We start from the raw sequence: 14,772 nt of genomic DNA, 5'->3' as shown, positions 1-14,772 counted from the left end.
GTAGTGGCGGGCCCCTGTGCAGCTGAACATGCTGCACATGTGATTTGTCCGCCCCTGTCTCCATAGTCTCCATCTCAAGGTTCTAGTCTTGATTACGGGCAAAGAGCAGCTGAAATGTCTTGAAATAAGGAAAGCAACGTTTTTCAGCAATATTTAGCAATAGTGTATAGCATTTTAGCAAAGGCATATGAGTATAGATATAGCTATCAATATATCAGAATATTATAGACCCAACAGTATTAATATTGTGGTTGATGGCACATAATATCAGGCCTTGGTATTCATATCATAGCTGCTGGGACCCAATATTAGGCAGTGTTATTAATTTCATGGGTCACAGAATGCTATATTAGAAGGCGGTATTAACCACTTAAGGACCACGGGTTTTTCCGTTTTTGCACTTTTGTTTTTTCCTCCTCACCTTTTAAAAATCATAACTCTTTCAATTTTGCACCTAAAAATCCATATTATGGCTTATTTTTTGTGCCACCAATTCTACTTTGCAGTGACATCAGTCATTTTACCCAAAAATCTACGGCGAAACGGGAAAAAAAATCATTGTGCGACGAAATTGAAGAAAAAATGGGGGCTTCCGTACATTTTTCGGTAAAAATGACACCTGATCTTTATTCTGTAGGTCCATACGATTAAAATGATACCCTACTTATGTAGGTTTGATTTTGTTGTACTTCTGTAAAGAATCATAACTACATGCAGAAAAATTTATACGTTTAAAATTGTCATCTTCTGACCCCTATAACTTTTTTATTTTTCCGCATTTGGGGCGGTATGAGGGCTCATTTTTTGCGCCGTGATCTGAAGTTTTTAGCGAACTTTTTGATCGCTTTTTATTCATTTTTTCATGATATAAAAAGCGACCAAAAATATGTTATTTTGGACTTTGGAATTTTTTTGCGCGTACGCCATTGACCGTGCGGTTTAATTAATTATATATTTTTATAGTTCGGACACTTACGCATGCGGGAAAAGGGGGGTGATTTGAACTTTTATTAAGGAAAGGGTTAAATCACATTTATTAACTTTTTTTTTACACTTTTTTTTGGCAGTGTTATAGCTCCCATAGGGACCTATAACACTGCACACACACTGATTGCCAGCACTGTTCACTGCAAAGCCATAGCTTTACACTGATCAGCGCTATCGGCGGTCGATTGTTCAAGCCTGCATCTCAGGCTTGGAGCAATCAATCGCCGAGGGGACACGCCGGAGGCAGGTAACAGGACCTCCGCTCGTGTTCCAGCTGATCGGGACACCGCATTTTCAATGCGGTGGTCCCGATCAGCCCCGCTGAGCAGCCGGGCAGCTTTGACTTTCAGTTTAGATGCGGCATTCAACTTTGAACGCCGCGTCTAAAGGGTTAATAGTGTGCGGCACCGCGATCGCTGCCACGCGCTATTAGCCCCAGGTCCCGGCATCAGATACATGCCGGGACCGACCCGATATGACGCGGGGACGTAAATATACGTCCTTGATCTTTAAGGGGTTAAAATTATGGCAGCAGAAACATATTAGGTGGCTGGATTCATGTTATAACTGATGGGGCATAATATTAGGTGTGGTATTATTGTTATGGGCGCTGGGGCACAATATTAAGAGTTAGTATTACATTATTCCTGTAAATGGTATTTAACTTTACAAATGTACAAAAGAAAACATCTTATTCTATGAAATGTGTTTGATATTTGTATCAAAAAACTATATAAAAGACACATAGTAACAGTTTGTAAGGTTGAAAAAAGACTTCAACCTAGAGACACAATATTAGGCAGTGTTATTAATTTTATGGGTCACGGAACGCTATATTAGAAGGCGGTATTAATATTATGGCTGCTGAAACATATTAGGTGGTTGTATTCATGTTATGACTGATGGGCCACAATATTAGGTGTGGTATTCATGTTATGGGTGCTGGGGCACAATATTAAGAGTTAGTATTACCTTATTCCTGTAAATGGTATTTAACTTTACAAATGTACAAAAGAAAATCTCTATTTTTTCCTTACATTTGGAACAATACCTGGTTGCTATGTATATTATTGGAGATAATATTTTCCTGAATCTTTGTCATGTACACAGTACCTAAAGCACTTATAGAGCAGTGTAAAATAACTGTAACTGTAAGTTGTGAACTTTGAGAATATCATGGATTAAACAGAAAGAAAACAAAACCTGGAATGTTCCAAAGAGAAACATTGTAATAGTTTGTAAGATTGCAAAAAGACTTCAACCTAGAGACACAATATTAAGCAGTGGTATTAATATTATGGTTGATGGGACATAATATCAGGCCGTGGTATTAACATTATAGCTCATGTGACACAATATTAGAGGGTGGTATTAATGTTATGGGTGATGCAACGTTATATTAGAAGGTGGCATTAATATCATGGTTGCTGAACCATATTAGGTGGTGGTATTCATGTTATGGGCGCTGGGGCACAATATTAAGAGTTAGTATTACATTATTCCTGTAAATGGTATTTAACTTTACAAATGTACAAAAGAAAACATCTTATTCTATGAAATGTGTTTGATATTTGTATCAAAAAACTATATAAAAGACACATAGTAACAGTTTGTAAGGTTGAAAAAAGACTTCAACCTAGAGACACAATATTAGGCAGTGTTATTAATTTTATGGGTCACGGAACGCTATATTAGAAGGCGGTATTAATATTATGGCTGCTGAAACATATTAGGTGGTTGTATTCATGTTATGACTGATGGGCCACAATATTAGGTGTGGTATTCATGTTATGGGTGCTGGGGCACAATATTAAGAGTTAGTATTACCTTATTCCTGTAAATGGTATTTAACTTTACAAATGTACAAAAGAAAATCTCTATTTTTTCCTTACATTTGGAACAATACCTGGTTGCTATGTATATTATTGGAGATAATATTTTCCTGAATCTTTGTCATGTACACAGTACCTAAAGCACTTATAGAGCAGTGTAAAATAACTGTAACTGTAAGTTGTGAACTTTGAGAATATCATGGATTAAACAGAAAGAAAACAAAACCTGGAATGTTCCAAAGAGAAACATTGTAATAGTTTGTAAGATTGCAAAAAGACTTCAACCTAGAGACACAATATTAAGCAGTGGTATTAATATTATGGTTGATGGGACATAATATCAGGCCGTGGTATTAACATTATAGCTCATGTGACACAATATTAGAGGGTGGTATTAATGTTATGGGTGATGCAACGCTATATTAGAAGGTGGTATTAATATCATGGTTGCTGAACCATATTAGGTGGTGGTATTCATGTTATGGGTGCTGGTTCACAATATTAAGAGTTAGTATTACCTGATTCCTGTAAATGGTATTTAACTTTACAGATGTACAAAGGAAAATCTCTTATTCTATTAAATGGGTTTGGTATATGTATCAAAAACTATATAAAAACACATAGAAACCGTTTGTAAGGTTGAAAATTTAATATTATGGTTGATGGGACATAATATCGGGCCTTGGTATTAACATTAAGGGTCATGGAACGCTATATTAGAAGTCTGTATTAATATTATGCAATGTGCAATACTATAAATGATCTGTTTTAGATCTAACACTAAAATAATTCAAGATCCCTTACATAGAGGCATCTCTATTCATTGATATAGACTCATAATGTATAAACAAACTATTCAGCTGCAACAATGGCTTATCAGATTATATCTGCATGTGTGAATATAGCATAAAAAGCCTCTGTTTCTATATAATTTGATATAATTATTTATATAACATTCTGTGCAGCTGTTGAAAACCTGATATTTATTAGACATGTGCAATTCGGTTCGACACGAACGTCTAATTTACCGAATTTTACCGTTTTAGGGCATTCGGACCGATCCGAATGCACGAAAACATATGATGAACATTCCCGAATAGCCACGATAATACGAATAGCAAAATAACAAATGCATTCGTTATCCATAAACGAACGTAAAGAATTCATTCTAATAACCAAAAAATAATAAAAAAAGATACAGTAGTGATGGAAAAAATTGTATCTAACGAAATGTATATTTTTTATTATGAAATGTTTATTAATTTTTAAACAGGGATCAATTTATGTGAGCGGGTAAAGCACTAAAAATGTAGCCGACAATAATAAAAATGTAGTGTGTGCGTGTTTTTCACTTAAAATTATTTTTTTTAGGTAGTACTACTACTCCCAGCATGGAACACACTGTTCCATGATGGGAGTAGTAGTTACCTGTACTAATTGACAGATCGCCGTGGTCCCTTGCGATCCTCTTGTATAATGTATAGATGCGGCGGCCGATCTTCTATGGTCCCCTGCACTCACGTATATATACACATATTCATATTTCCTGCAGAGCTGTGATTGGCCAGATGGTTCCAGCCAATCACAGCTCTCTGTGAGAAATAGGAATATGTGTATATATACGGCCGTGCAGGGGACCATAGGAGAGCGGCCGCCGCATCCATACATTGTACAGGAGCATCACAGCGGGTGTCAGGAGTGATATCCGCAGTGATCTTTCCTTTACTACAAGTACTACTACTCCCAACATGGAGTACACTCTGCTCCATGCTGGGAGCTGTAGTATCTGCATTAATAGACAGATCGCAGCGGGTGTCAGAAGTTACACTCGCTGCGATATGTCTATTAATGCAGGTACTACAGCTCCCAGCTTGGAGCAGAGTGTGCTCCATATTGGGAGTATTAGTACCTCCAGTAAGGGACAGATCACAGCGGATGTCACTCCTCCTGACACCCGCTGCGATTGTCCTTATGTTAATGTCGGGATCAGCTGTTCTCAGGGCTACAGAGCCGGGAGAACAGCTGACGCTGAGCCCTAGGTATACATCGTATATCTACTGCCCAGCAAGAACTTACAGTGAGCCTGCAATGTGTATGCAGCATACACAATGCTGGCTCACTTAACCCCTTGCTGAGCTGTGCGCTATGCGCAAGCCCAGCAAGGAAAGAGTTAACTTACACTGCTGGACAGTGTAGGTTAACCCTTTGGGCGGTATACACTATATACAGCTATCTATAGATAGCTGTATATAGTGTATACAAAAGATGAAGTCCGCTTACTTCCCTCGAGTATCGGGCAGGTCCGTGTAGCTCCGCCCCCTAGTGATGACGTCATTAGGGGGGGCGGAGCTACAGAAGGGAACTAGGCTAGTTAATCTGAAGCTCTGTTCACATTGTCCGTTTTGTATAATGTGAACAGACCCTTCTGGCAGTGTCTACCCAGACAGGGAGACTCCAGCTGTTGCTAAACTACAACTTCCAGCATGCCCAGACAGCCAAAGGCTGTCTGGGCATGCTGGGAGTTGTAGTTTTTCACCAATTGGTGGCTCCCTGTTTCGGTAGACATTGCATCATGGGTGCTCTCCCCGGTGGACAGCGCCAAAAATGTCATAACCAATTTTTTTGTGGTTTTTTCTTCTCGTTTCAGATCCGTGTATGCAGAGGATTACTGCGGATTCGATGGATTACGGCAGATTATTATTTTTTTTCTTTTAATATAATGGTTAACGAGGGATGTGCGGGAGTGTTTTTTAATAAAATAATTTTTCCAATGTGTTGTGTTTTTTTTTTATTGAATTTTCAGGCTTAGTAGTGGAAGCTGGTCTTATTGGCTGAATCCATTATTATGCCAGGGCTTAGCGTTAGCCCCCAAAAACAGCTAGCGCTAACCCCCAATTATTACCCCGGTACCCAACGCCACAGGGGTGCCGGTAAGAGCCGGTACCAACAGGCCCGGAGCATAAAAAATGGCGCTCCTGAGCCTAGGCGGTAACAGGCTGGCGTTATTTAGGCTGGGGAAGGGCAGTAACAATGGTCCTCACCCACCCTGGTAACGTCAGGCTGTTGCTGCTTGATTGGTATTGTGCTGAGAATGAAAATACGGGGATCCCTATGCGTTTTTTATTTTATTTATTTAAATAAAAAAAATAAAAAAACGCATAGGGTTTCCCGTATTTTCATTCACGGCACAATACCAACCAAACAGCAACAGTCTGACATTACCAGGGTGGGCGAGGACCATTGTTACTGGCCCTCCCAAGCCTAAATAACGCCAGCCTGTTACCGCCTAGGCCCAGGAGCACCATTTTTGACACTCCGGGCCTGTTGGTACCGGCTCTTCCCGGCACCACTGTGGCGGTGGGTACTGGGGTAATAATTGGGGGTTAGCGCTAGCTGTTTTTGGGGGCTAACGCTAAGCCCTGGCTTAGTAATGGATTCAGTCAATAAGACCAGCTTCCACTACTAAGCCTGAAAATTCAATAAAAAAAACACAACACATTGGAAAAAAATTTTTATTTAAAAAATCACTCCCCCACAGCCCTCGTTAACCATTTTATTAAAAGAAAAAAAAATAATCCGCCGTAATCCATCGAATCCGCAGTAATCCTCTGCATACACGGATCTGAAACGAGAAGAAAAAAAGACAAAAAATTGGTTATGACATTTTTGGCGCTGTCCACTGGGGAGAGCACCCATGATGCAATGTCTACCGAAACAGGGAGCCAGCAATTGGTGCAAAACTACAACTCCCAGCATGCACAGACAGCCTTTGGCTGTCTGGGCATGCTGGGAGTTGTAGTTTAGAAACAGCTGGAGTATCCCTGTCTGGGTAGACACTGCCAGAAGGGTCTGTTCACATTATACAAAACGGACAATGTGAACAGAGCTTCAGATGAACTACCCTAGTTCCCTTCTGTAGCTCCGCCCCCTAATGACGTCATCACTAGGGGCAGAGCTACACGGACCTGCCCGGTACTCGAGGGAAGTAAGCGGACTTTGTCTTCTGTATACACTATATACAGCTATCTATAGATAGCTGTATATAGTGTATACCGCCCAAAGGGTTAACCTACACTGTCCAGCAGTGTAAGTTAACTCTTTCCTTGCTGGGCTCGCGCATAGCGCACAGCTCAACAAGGGGTTAAGTGAGCCAGCAATGTGTATACTGTATACACATTGCAGGCTCACTGTAAGTTCTTGCTGGGCAGTAGATATACGATGTATACCTACGGCTCAGCGTCAACTGTTCTCCAGGCTCTGTAGCCCTGAGAACAGCTGATCCCGACATTCACATAAGGACGATCGCAGCGGGTGTCAGGAGAAGTGACATCCGCTGGGATCTGTCCCTTACTGCAAGTACTAATACTCCCAACATGGAGCACACTCTGCTCCATGCTGGGAGCTGTAGTACCTGCATTAATAGACATATCGCAGCGAGTGTAACTTCTGACACCCGCTGCGATCTGTCTATTAATGCAGGTACTACAGCTCCCAGCATGGAGCAGAGTGTACTGCATGTTGGGAGTAGTAGTACTTGTAATTAAGGAAAGACCACTGCGGGTTTCACTCCTGACACTCGCTGTGATGCTCCTGTATAATGTATGGATGCGGCGGCCGCTCTTCTATGGTCCCCTGCACGGCCGTATATATACACATATTCCTATTTCTCACAGAGAGCTGTGATTGGCTGGAACACAGCTCTGCAGGAAATATGGCCAATCACAGCTCTGCAGGAAATATGAAGATGTGTATATATACGTGAGTGCAGGGGACCAGAGAAGAGCGGCCGCCGCATCTATACATTATACAAGAGGATCGCAAGGGACCCCAGCGATCTGTCAATTAATACAGGTAACTACTACTCCCATCATGGAACAGTGTGTTCCATGCTGGGAGTAGTAGTACTACCTAAAAAATTTAAAAAATAAAAAAAAAGGTGAAAAACACGCACACAATACATTTTTATTATTGTCGGCTACATTTTTAGTGCTTTACCTGCTCACATAAATTGATCCCTGTTTAAAAATTTATAAACATTTCATAATAAAAAAGATACATTTCGTTAGATACAATTTTTTCTATCACTACTGTGTCTTTTTTATTATTATTTTTTTATGGTACCCTACGAAATTTTAATAAAAAAAGGTATCTCCATAATTTTTAAGGATTTCTAAAGTCCAAAAAAGAATAAAAAGATTTACCGAATGTACCCGAATACCGAATGTATCCGAAAAATCTAACTGAACACCCGAATACCGAATGTATCCGAAAAATATAAACCGAAAATGTGACATTTCAAAGGTCCTTTAGACAATTACCTTTGAAATGTGACATTTCAAAGGTCCTTTAGACAATTACATTAGTCCTCCAAAGGTCCTTCATACTGTCTTTACCAGTGTTTCCCAACCTTTTTGGGCTCGGAGCACCCCGCAGAAAAAAAAAATTGGATGGCACCCCTACCGAATACCGAAGTTGACGAGCAAAAAAAAAGGAAAAAGGCCGCAATGCAAAATATCTAATGTTTATTTATCAGTGGGTATGTGGTTTAACCTCTTAAGGACCCAGGACGTACGGGGACGTCCCCGCACCCTGGGCCTTAAGGACCCAGGACGTCCCCGTACGTCCTGGCGTTTTCCGGTCTCTGCCGCTCGCCGGGCAGAGATCGGAACCGGATGCCTGCTGAAATGCTTCAGCAGGCATCCAGGGCAAACGCCGAGGGGGGCCATGTAGGGAAATCGCCCTTGCGATCTGCGGCGATACCGGGCTGATCGGGTCTCTGGGACCCGACCGCCCGGTAATTTCGCATGATCCCGGCTGTCACAGACAGCCAGGACCATGCTAACGTATAGGAACGAGGTGGCAAACCTGCCACCTCCTCCTATACCCTGCGATCTGTCGGTTAGTTAACCGACCAATCGCAGGAGGGGGGGGCGGTTACTTCCTCCCGTCCTGCCCGGCCCCTTGAAGTCCGGAGAGGACGGGAGGAAGACCGGAGGACGCTGCGGGGGACGGGGGAGTGCTGGGGACCGGCCCCGGTACTTACCTCGTCCCTGAAGACCCGGATCCCGGCGAGGAAGATGGCGGCGACAGGTGAGTAGATCTTCAGCCGCGGTCGGGCCCTTTACAGCAATGCACGTCGCCGTAAAGCGACATGCATTGCTGTAATAGGACCCTGTAAACTACAGGCGTCTGGGCATGCTGGGAGTTGCAGTTTTGCAACATCTGGAGGTCCACAGTTTTTGGACCACTGTGCCCTTCCAGATCCTCAGCATGCCCTTACTGTCCAGGCATGCTGGGAGTTGTAGTGCTGTAACATCTGGCCCTTCAGATGTTGCAGAACTACAACTCCCAGCATGCCTGGACAGTTTTGGCATACTGGGGGTATTAGTTTTGCAACATCTGGAAGGGCACAGATTGGGAACCACTGTATTAGTGGTCTGCAAACTGTAGTCCTCCAGATGTTGCAAAACTACAACTCCAAGCATGCTGGGAGTTGTAGTTCGGCAACATCTGGCTCTAAAGATGTTGCCGAACTACTACTCCCAGCATGCAACATTGTTTCCTAACTCAGTGTTTCCCAACCCGTGTGCCTCCAGCTGTTGCAAAACCACAACTCCCAAACATTCTCAGGCATGCTGGGAGTAGTAGTTTTGCAACAGCTGGAGGTCCCCCCCCCTGTGAATGTACAGGGTACATTCACATGGGCAGGGGGCTTACAGTGAGTATCGGGCTGCAAGTTTGCAATGCAGCAAATTTTGCGCGGCAGCTCAAACTCGCTGTAATCCCCTGCCCGTGTGACTGTACCCTAAAAACACTACACTACACTAACACAAAATAAAATAAAAAGTAAAAAACACTACATATACACATACCCCTACACAGCCCCCTCCCTCCCCAATAAAAATGAAAAACGCCTGGTACGCCACTCTTTCCAAAATGGAGCCTCCAGCTGTTGCAAAACAACAACTCCCAGTATTGCCGGACAGCCGTTGACTGTCCAGGCATGCTGGGAGTTTTGCAACAGCAGGAGGCACCCTGTTTGGGAATCACTGGCGTAGAATACCCCTATGTCCACCCCTATGCAAGTCCCTAATTCAGGCCTCAAATGCACATGGCGCTCTCACTTTGGAGCCCTGTCGTATTTCAAGGCAACAGTTTAGGGCCACATATGGGGTATCGCCGTACTCGGGAGAAATTGACTAACAAATCTTGGGGGTCTTTTTCTCCTTTCACCCCTTATGAAAAGGTGAAGTTGGGGTCTACACCAGCATGCTAGTGTAAAAAAAATAAACTTTTTACACTAACATGCTGGTGTTGCCCTATACTTTTCATTTTGACAAGAGGTAAAGGGGAAAAAAGCCCCCCAAAATTTGTAACGCAATTTCTCCCGACTACGGAGATACCCCATATGTGGACGCAAACTGCTCTGGGGGCGCACAACAAGGCCCAGAAGGGAGAGTGCGCCATGTACATTTGAGGTGATTTGCACAGGGGTGGCTGATTGTTACAGCGGTTTTGACAAACGCAAAAAAAAAAAAAACCCACATGTGACCCCATTTCGGAAACTACACCCCTCACGGAATGTAATGAGGGGTGCAGTGAGAATTTACACCCCACAGGTGTCTGACAGATCTTTGGAAGAGTGGGCTGTGCAAATTAAAAATGTTGTACAGCCCACTGTTCCAAAGATATGACAGACACCAGTGGGGGGTAAATGCTCACTGTACCCCTTGTTACGTTCCTCAAGGGGTCTAGTTTCCAAAATGGTAGGCCATGTGGGGGTTATTTTGCTGTCCTGGCACCATATGGGCTTCCTAAATGCGACATGCCCCCCGAGCAAAATTTACTCTCAAAAAGCCAAATATGACTCCTTCTCTTCTGAGCATTGTAGTTCGCCCGTAGTGCACTTCAGGTCAACTTATGGGGTACCTCCATACTCAGAAGAGATGTGGTTAAAAATTTTGGGGGGTATTTTCTGCTATTAACCCTTGCAAAAATGTGAAATTTGGGGGGGAAACACACCTTTTAGTGATTTTTTTTATATTTTTTTTTACATATGCAAAAGTCGTGAAACCCCTGTGTGGTATTAAGGCTCACTTTATTTCTTGTTACGTTCCACAAGGGGTCTAGTTTCCAAAATGGTATGCCATGTTGTTGTTTTTTTGCTGTCCTGGCACCATAGGGGCTTCCTAAATGCGACATGCCCCCGAGCAAAATTTGCTCTCAAAAAGCCAAATATCACTCCTTCTCTTCTGAGCATTGTAGTTCACCCATAGTACACCTCAGGTCAACTTATGGGGTACCTTCATACTCAGAAGAGATGGGGTTACAATGTTTCACAAAAATGTGAAATTTGGGGGGAAACACACATTTTAGTGAAATTTTATTTTTATTTTTTTACATATGCAAAAGTCGTGAAACTCCTGTGGGGTATTAAGGCTCACTTTATTCCTTGTTACGTACCTCAAGGGGTCTAGTTTCCAAAATGGTATGCCATGTGGGGGATTTTTGCTGTTCTGGCACCATAGGGGCTTCCTAAATGCAACATGTCCCCCAAAAACCATTTAAAAAAAACTTACTCTCCAAAATCCCCTTGTCGCTCCTTCGCTTCTGAGCCCTCTACTGCGCCCACCGAACACTTTACATAGACATATGAGGTATGTGCTTACTCGAGAGAAATTGGGCTACATTTTCTCCTTTTACCCCTTGTAAAAATTCAAAAATTGGGTCTACAAGAACATGCGAGTGTAAAAAATGGAGATTGTGAATTTTCTCCTTCACTTTGCTGTTATTCCTGTGAAACACCTAAAGGGTTAAAACGCGGACTGAATGTCATTTTGAATACTTTGGGGGGTGCAGTTTTTATAATGGGGTCATTTGTGGGGTATTTCTAATATGAAGACCCTTCAAATCCACTTCAAACCTGAACTGGTCCATGAAAAATTGTGAGTTTGGAAATTTTGTGAAAAATTGGAAAATTGCTGCTGAACTTTGAAGCCCTCTGATGTCTTCCAAAAGTAAAAACTCGTCAATTTTATGATGCAAATATAAAGTAGACATATTGTATATGTGAATAAAATAAAATAATATTTGGAATATCCATTTTCCTTACAAGCAGAGAGCTTCAAAGTTAGAAAAATGCAACATTTTCAAATTTTTCATAAAATTTTGGGATTTTTCACCAAGAAAGGATGCAAGTTACCACAAAATTTTACCACTATGTTAAAGTAGAATATGTCACGAAAAAACTATCTCGGAATCAGAATGATAACTAAAAGCATTCCAGAGTTATTAATGTTTAAAGTGACAGTGGTCAGATGTGCAAAAAATGGCCGGGTCCTGAGGTGTAAAATGGCTGGGTCCTTAAGGGGTTAAAGTGTTGCTTTATACAGTAGCTAGCAAGTGAAGTCTTCTCTGATCAGTGTCGTTCCCTGTTCCCTGTTTTTCTCTGTCTGGTCTGGACCACCCTGAACATTTCTTCCAGCCACAACTCTTCACCGTTAAATCTGCAGAACAAATCTATTAGGCTCCGCACTTTTCCAGCATTAGCCTCCAGATTCCCCTTTTACAAGTGAAGAGGAATACAGGGGCGTATAGGTGTAAAGGGGTAACAGGAGTGTAGAGGAGTGTATATGGGTAACAGAGGGGTGTAGAGGGGTGTACATGGGTGGCAGAGGGGTGTAGAGGAGTGTACATGGGTAAGAGGGGTGTACATGGGTGACAGATGGGTGTAGAAGAGTGTATATGGGTGGCAGAGGGGTGTAGGAGTGTACATGGGTGGCAGAGGGGTATAGAGGAGTGTACATGGGTAACAGGGGTGCATATGGGTGACAGAGGGGTGTAGAGGAGTGAAAGATGGGTGTACAAGAGTGTAGATGGGTGGCAGAGGGGTGTAGAGGAGTGTAGATGGGTGTCAGAGGGGTGTAAAGGGGTGTACATGGTTGGCAGAGGGATGTACATGGGTGGCAGAGGGGTGTACATGAGTGGCAGAGGGGTGTATAGGGGTGTACATGGGTGACAGAGGGGTGTAGAAAAGTGTACATGGGTGACAGGGGTGGAAAGGAGTGACAAAGTGGTAACAGGTGGACAGGGTGACAAAGGGACAGAGGGGTGAACATGGGTGACAAGGATGTGGTCAGAAGGGTGGACAATGGGGGGTGAACATGGGTGACACGGGGATGGACAGGGATGACAGAGGGGTGGATAGGATGGCCAAGGTGGACATGGATTACAGGAGGCTGGACATGGGAGACAGGGGGTCAGAGGGGTGGACCAGGGTGACAAGCGGTTAAAAGAGGGGTGGACAGAAGTGACAGAGAGGGGTGGACTGGGGTGACAAAGGGACAGAGGAGGGAATAGGGGGTGGACATAGATGACAGAGGTGTAGACTGGGGGGTAAACATGGGTGACAGGAGGATGAACAGGGGTGACAGAGGGGTGGCCAAGGTGGACATGGATGACGGGAGGGTGGACACGGGAGATGAAGGGGTTACTGTATTGTATGCATCCATCACACAGTGTCTTTATCCTGTCAGCATTTAATGTTATCTCTTTGCTAGGAATGTAGCTGCGAAGGTTAATTAACCATATTAGGACTTCCTATTCTACAAGTGTTATGTCTTTTACAATCATCTGTCTCTCCCATGAATTCTTCCAGAAACCTCTGTATACCTAATATTATAGGCTAGAGATTATATCAAATATTTGATTGATGGCAGGAGGGGTGCAACCCCCCTTTATTATGTGCTTACATATATCTGAATAAACTAGAATGAATTTGATTGGACAAACTGTTGTTACGTGTTATTTCTGGTAGATTCATTCTCCTGGATCCAGATAAAGACTTAAATCAAGCTAACCACCAAAGTTCGGTACCAGGGTGAAGCTGAAGTGGACAGTGGTGGTGGTGCACAGACAGCAGTAAAGAGATCCGGCAGGAAGAAGAGGAGGAGACGGAGCGCAAGCGCGAGTGGTGCAAAGCAGCTGGGGGGACCACGTGAGCGGGCTCGGCATGCGACGGAACACGCTGGCCGCTCCGGGAGCCCTGCAATCAGCTCGGGTAACAGAGGCCAGGATCAGCGCGGTGAGCTTGAATCTATTCCTTTTAACTGAGGTCCGCTGTAGGAAAGCTTTTCTGAAATGCAGGCTGGCAATGGCAGTCTATGAGAGTCTGGTGGGGTATACTTCCTCACCATGGTTACAGATGATAGGATAAGCTTGTGAGATCAAGAAATCTGGATGAGCTACTGTACTGAAAGTGGTGGAGGGGGGGCAGAGGTGTGTTGGAACTGCCACAGTTTTGGAACTATAAAGTGACTTCCCCCCCTCCCTATATCTCTATACCCCTTATAATCCTCCAGCTACCCCTCCTCTATATGGATAATGTTGTAAAGAGTATATGTGAACATGATCGGTAGTCCGAGGACCGGTTACATAAGCTGATTACCTTATGTGGGGGATTTTTTCAGCTACCCCCAAGGTGAAACAAAATGTATTAACCGAAGGCATCGGTAGAGAGGAGGAGGTGTATATTGAAAAGTATTGCTCTGTCTGAATTTATAAAATCACTCACTGAAGAAAGATGAGCTGGTGACTCGCTGTTATTGAATGGTGTATGGTTTTTTGCAAGACGTATGCATTAAGATTTACAGCTTAGAGCCTGCAGAGTTGAACAACAGAACTGTAAGTCTATTACTTTTTAAAAAAAAAACTTCACGCCTCAAGGGGGGAAAAGGTAAGAAAGCACTATGCACCTATTTTTTTGCCTCTTTTCTGTGCAGGTGTTTTCCTTGAGTATAACATAAAAAGCCAAACAAATTAATATGGCTCCCAAGATCCAGCCTAGGAGTTCGGGCTGGAATGTTACAGGAGAAGCAGGCAAAATGGATACATTTCTAAAATCACCTAAAGAAACAATTAAAACCAGAACCAGAGGAGCGGAGGAGCCAAGTGA

At 43.1% G+C, this 14,772-nt stretch overlaps 1 protein-coding gene across 22 annotated transcripts in view; it reads right to left on the bottom strand.

Moving 5' to 3' along the window:
- Positions 1-14,772, bottom strand: part of TEX14 (testis expressed 14, intercellular bridge forming factor) — a 536,718-nt gene that overhangs the window by 160,817 nt on the left and 361,129 nt on the right. The window lies entirely within an intron of this gene.

Source organism: Hyla sarda, chromosome 2 (assembly GCF_029499605.1).
Source record: "Hyla sarda isolate aHylSar1 chromosome 2, aHylSar1.hap1, whole genome shotgun sequence".
NCBI classification, from domain to species: domain Eukaryota; kingdom Metazoa; phylum Chordata; class Amphibia; order Anura; family Hylidae; genus Hyla; species Hyla sarda.
This window is presented reverse-complemented; position numbering and strand designations above follow the sequence as displayed.